This window comes from Nuphar pumila, chromosome 10 (genome assembly GCF_984573655.1).
Source record: "Nuphar pumila chromosome 10, dmNupPumi1.hap1.1, whole genome shotgun sequence".
Lineage (NCBI taxonomy): Eukaryota > Viridiplantae > Streptophyta > Magnoliopsida > Nymphaeales > Nymphaeaceae > Nuphar > Nuphar pumila.
The window spans coordinates 28,742,708-28,748,957 of NC_143258.1; positions in this window are offsets into that span (position 1 = coordinate 28,742,708).

Genomic DNA, 6,250 nt, shown 5'->3' on the forward strand with positions numbered 1-6,250 from the left:
AAATAGGGTTGTAGTGATACACCCCGAATTTGAGATCCGAACGACGAAAGAACCTCATCAGTGCATGTGAATTACGAGTTTTGACCTAATTTTGGGCCCGAATCTTAGAACGCTTAATTTTAACGAACGAGAAGTGATTTTCTCAAGAAGTATCAACCATTCTACGTTAATTAAGGTTATAAAGAGAATAAAATAATTTGTTGTAATTAAATTATTATTTTAATTCATTAAATAAGTGTTTTCTTATGATATACATATTATGCGGGTTTTGGTTTTGGATCCGGAGCACCTAGTGGATCCAAAACCCATGGACGACCCCTATAGTGGACGTTCATGGCCATGGTTGACCATCTGGTCAATGCTTGACCAGCTGGATGGCAATTTCGAAAAGATCTTGCATGGATTTTTAAGCTTAGGCCTTCATTGTCCATGTATCATTCCAACACCCTCATGATGAAGCCTAGGCTCCATCATGAGGGGCGCCTTTTCAAAAGAGAGGGCTATGGGGCTGGCGCCCCATGGAAAAATTGTAATATTTTCAAAAGGTTTCAAATCTTTAAAACCCATTGGGCACGTTGGGTGGCAGCCAAGGGCGCCCCCTTGTAAAATCCCAAACTTTTAAGGCTTTTAATGAATGACGTTTTTGAAATTCTGCAAAATCTTTTTGAAAAACCAACATGCATTGGTTGTTGGGGGGCGTGGAGGTCCCCAACCCTCCATCTTAGAGGGATCAAATCCCAGCCGTCCAACCTTTTTTCAATGCCTATAAAACCCTTACAAAAAAATGGGTCCCCCCTTTTTGCTTTGGGCGATTCTTCCTCTTCACTTTCTCTCATTCTCTCTCTCTCCCTAACTCCCTCTCTTTCCCTCTCATTTGCCTTCATCCTCCATCGGTGGAAGCTCCAAGCTTGGTGTGTATAGCTGCAGCACCTACCTCATCTCCAGCTAGCTAAGGTGAAGACTCACCTTCCTTGTTGACCTACGGATCCACATGAAGCCATTGGCACCTTGCATCGATGCATGCAAGCCCAAGTGGCAGATTAGTTAGAAAAAATAAAATGCAGTTTTGATTATTGAATCCCCATTGTTTCATAAGTTTTTGTATTGCATGTTCTTGAAATAGATTTCCTTTTTGATTCCTACATTGACGTTTTTGGTCTTGTTCATTTGCTTCTCCTACACATGATTAGTTATTCATTTTCCATGATAATGCTGCTATGCCATGGTTTTTCCTTTGTTTGCTGATTTATTTCATGGCATCCTCATCATAGGGGTGTGTTGGACCGAGCTGGGCTCGACCAGCTTACACCCAACCCGACAACCCCCTTGCATTTCCTTTTTCTCGTGTCCTTTTTTTTGTGTGCATTCTTTCTTTTGGGTTTCGTCTAAACCCAGTTGCAGCCTAGCATTGGGCGTGGGTCACTATGTGACCACTTTCTTGAAGACGTGCGAAGGTCAGGCTGTTTATGGTTAAGGTGTTAACCTTTGGTGTTTGTTTTAGTGATGATGTTCTTTTTTTTTATGGTTTTCCCTTTTGAGCACCGGACTGGAGCTAGCTGGGTCGGCTTTAGGCATGCCCAGCATGCACTCTTTGTTGCTGTGAACCGAGCCCTGGGGCTCTGGTTCACGTTGGCAAGAGTGGCACGGCCGAGTCCAGTGGACCCAACCCCCCTTTGTCCCCCCCTTTTCGCTCCAAGATGGAGCTGGCGCCACCAGGGTAGTCGGTGCATGCACTTAGGGATTGGCCCTAGCCTTGTTTTCTTTTTTTTGGTTGTTGTGACATTGTTCGACTAGACCCTTCGGTTCAGGTCTGAACCGAGGTTCAGATCTGATGTTTTGACCACTTGGGCGTGGCACAAGGTGCCAACCCTACCTACACTTTCATGGGAGCCGGATGGAGCCTTGTGGTACCAAGCACCCAGGCCCTTTTCATTCGGCCATTGTGGGTTGCATGCAGGTCCGAACCAAATGGTTCAGACCTGTGCATGTGTTAGAAACCAGGCTGGCACTTGGTGCCAGCCACGGTTTTCAGGACGGGTCGGGTGCCAGCCGAATGGTGCTGGGCACCCGGGCCACGCTAGCTGACCCTTGCAGGTCCGAGTCTGAACCAAGGAGTTCAGACCTGTTGTTGGCTAACCGCCGCCAGGTCTTATAGATCAGGCCGTTTGGGTCCAACTCCTTGGGCTCGACTTGCGGACTTAGCCACGGTTGCCTTTGCCGAGGTTGGGACTAGCACCAACCGAACACCTTGGCAGGTAGGGTCCAAACTGTGAGTTCGACCAGACCTGGATGGTAAGCACAGCCGTCTGGTCCGTAGGACTAGACTACCTTTAGCTAAAGCTTGTTGGTGGCAAGTGTGTGTGGACCTTTGTTTTGGCACACTCACAGCCCGTTACGCCTTTAAATTCGGCAGATAACCCCTTCACACTATCAAACCAGTTCGCACCAGCCGTGATCCGAACCATAGTGGGTTCGGGTTGACCTTTGACTTCCCCCGTACCCTCTTGTTAGTTGATTAGGGTTTGACAACAGTGTTCATGCCTCGGGTTTAGAGAATTCGATATATATATATATATATATATACATATCTATAAATATATATGCCAGTGTACATATATAGACATGTATTTTGGTGCGAATGAGTAAGAGTATATGTACATATATGTATATATATGTATACATGTAAGGTCGTATCTTATTGCATGCAATGTCATGGGAACACGTTTATAAATACGCATACATATAGGTATAGCTAAGTATACACCTACTTGTCAAATACTAAATGATTACTTGATATGACCGTATGGACACGCGACACTCCGGTGTCCCGTCCTCGTGTTTCCCTTAGTGTTTCCACTTTCTGAACAAGGTAGGAGTTACATATTGTGGCCCTGCGTTCGTTTTGGCAAACTGTTTGTTGCCGGTCCGCGGACGCGGCACCCCGAACCGTGGCAATGCCAATGTAATACCCCTTAGATGGGTTACTTCAATATCACCTTCGACATGTAAGTGTGTCATGTTGCGTAAGGAAGATCCTTATGCCTTGAGTTACGTACAATACCTAGTCAGAGAACCCCGACAAACACTATTGCAAATTCACATATTTGGTAACTTCGTTGAATTACAAGTGTAGTTGAAATATCCTTGCTTCGAGTCCGCAGGCACGGCACCACATACCGTGGAAATAGCTAATGTTATTCCCATAAGACGGAATATCCAAGATTCGCTTCAAACACCTAAGTGTGTTGAACCACGTGTAACGGTCTTTTGGGTCGCTATTGCATCTTCCCTGCAAGAGCATCGATCCACCTTGGGGAAACCAATGTTATTCCCATTAGGCAGGATGATTGGTTGAATTCAATTTCAAACCCTTGAGTACGAAAATGTTGTTAAATGCAATTATAACACTAAAGTATGTAATATAGTGCAGTTTAATATCATGTAATGCCTCTGTGGTTATACTTGTGCAAAAGATAGAAATTGTGATACTCTTACACTTTGCACTTGGCACATCTTGACACAGTTGTGAGTAGTATGTACCCTGAGGAGGTACATCGCTAAGACATTGGTGAGCGCATTAGGTGCACTTACCTTATGTAATAAAAAGAGAGAAATTTGAACACCATAGGGTATGAATATTGAAATGATTTGTCGTGGGCTCAGTTGGAGTCTTCGGGCAGTGGACCTTGTGTTGTGTGGAATCTTGTGTGATATACCCTAAACAAAAAATAAATAATATGGTGTTTTGACTGCTTTCACGAGCAGTGTGCTCTGTTGGCCGTGTGAGGCTGAGCATGTGGATGGGCAGACCAAGTCATCGTTTTGTGAACCCTGCGGGGACCACGAGGCAGATTCCTTGGTGTGAGGTATGATTGAACATGAGCCTTAAGAAGGATAAACCTGCTTCGCCCCATTCACAAAATGGTTTACCTTGGGAGAGGGTGGATGGTACAACCCTGAGTGACTTGTCGTTACTACGACACGTGTTTGATAGGAGCTATAGCGTCCTTTGGCCTACAGTCACTCAGAGTCAGGGAGGTCGAGGTTGCCTTCTTAGGACCTTACTACTGCATTAGTATGGATTGCAATCCTCGCCTATGCGAGTGTTTCTCCTAGCCGTGTGCTGTTCGCATGTGGTTGATTCGGTCTGTAGCTTCCCCGGTTACCACACTAGACTTGTAATAACAGCCGCCGGGTGCATGTCTCACAGAATGTGAGGTTTCCTTCGCGTATCCGAAGGAGTAATCAGAAGAACTTAAAGACTAACCAATCAGCTGACTTACTGTAGTTACTACTTCCCTTGTGATGTGGACTCTACTCCAGTTGCTTTACTTGCTTCAGTTGTTACTTAGTTACTTGTTGCTCAGTTTGTTGCTTTAGCTACTTGCTTTCTCTGTTGCTATAGCGTGTTGACTAGTACTTGTCACCTTACTCTTACCCAACACAGGCACTTACACTTGTTAGCTTTCCTGCTTTTCATATGTACATGATACATGTATATATGCTTGTGGTTGTTTCTTCACCACCTCGCAAGAGGATTGACCCCGTTTTATGGGGATGTAGGTGACAAACAGGTGTAGTGCGGATGCGGTGATACACGGTGGAGGCTCAGAGGACCCACACACTTGACTTGCAGATTCTGTACCTAGTGGGTTTTTTTGGGTTTTGGTTGATGTTGGGATATATTCCCAGTTTTGTACCTTTTGTACTTTTGTAACTTTTTAAATTGTTGGGGTGTTTCCCCTTTTTACTTCACCGTTACACTTCTGTACACACCGTTGGTTACACTGTTTCCACTTGTTGCACTCATCTGTGGTGGCCGCCCAGACTTGCGGCTTTGTTGTCTTTATTCCCACACCTGCTTTCAGCTGATTTTCCACTTAAACCCTTTCAAAAAAAAAAATCCTGGAAATTCTAAGTTTTCCAAAGTCGGGGTTTGGGGCGCCACAGTGTTTGGTATCAGAGAAGAGTTTAAGTGTGTGGTCAGAGCTTCATCGTGCATCATCCATCGCACTGTAAGTATAAGTTAAGTTTCTTTATTTCTTTTATTTCCTGCATTTTAGATAGTTGTGTTTGTGGTTCTGTGTATGTGATAGATGTCGACAAACCCTACTTACGGCAAGATTTTGGAGGCTCTCCAAAACCTGACTCGAGGCGAAGAGGCCCTGAGTGGAGGTGTGCGACATTTGGCACGTAATGTGCATATGTTGGCACCTCCATGTGCCAGGTGTTTGGAAGATCACGCGGAGCAAATTTGTCCCCGTGAGTTGGCTGAGTGCCCCTACTGTAGTCTTCGTGGGCATGTCGAAGAGGAATGCCAGACGAAACAGAGGGATGAGCTCTGGAAGAGCAATGCGGAAGACATCGAGGATGTATCTTCAGTCTCTGGACCATTGGTTGTGGAAGTGGATAGCCAGGACAGAGAAAGGCGTGGAGCGATCGATTCTCCCCAATATTCTCCTGAATCCTACCCCTATGTTGTTTCTTCGGAGTACGTGTCGCAGATTCTGAGGGAAGTTCAAGAGATCTCTTACACGCCGCTGAGGAATGTTGTTTCTCCTCCACGTGTTAGGCCGAGGCGCTGTGGTAGTCGGAAGGATTACAGGGACTTCTACACCAGCAAGACATGAAATTGTGATGTGACGTTTAGAAACACTGAGTCAGTGTTTCATTTTGCTTTGGTCGTGCTTAAGTTGTTGGCAGCGTTTGTTTAACCCTATCTTGATGAAGGGTACTTCTATAACGTTTTAGTTTTCTTATTAATAAAATAGAAAGTTTTCCTATCACTATGCAATTGATAGCTGCTTACGTATAAATTTTTGCGTATTTAGATGGCGTGGTGCACCAGGTGTGACGACCTTATGGAGACTCTGAACAACCTTAAAGAGGTTGTAGGACGACAAGCAGAGACCATGAGAAACATGGGCGAGCACCTCCAGCAGGCCGCTGTTATCATCGCAAAATTTTACTTTTGCAAATCAAACTGACCTTTGAAAATAGTTTTTTGAAAATAACTCGCCTCCGTTTTAAAATGCGGGAAAATTCCGTAGAATGGGACTCGCCTGTCGGTACGAGGTTCAACCGTTCCTGCCACCTTTAACAGGGGTAATTGAACCAAGGATCAATCTTATGCTCTACTCTATTCAAATTGTCTAAATCATATTCTAATTTCTAAATGCACATAGAATCAGGCATGTGCTATGAATTTTCAGAAAATGCACATTTGAAAACATGATGTTTGCTTTGAATG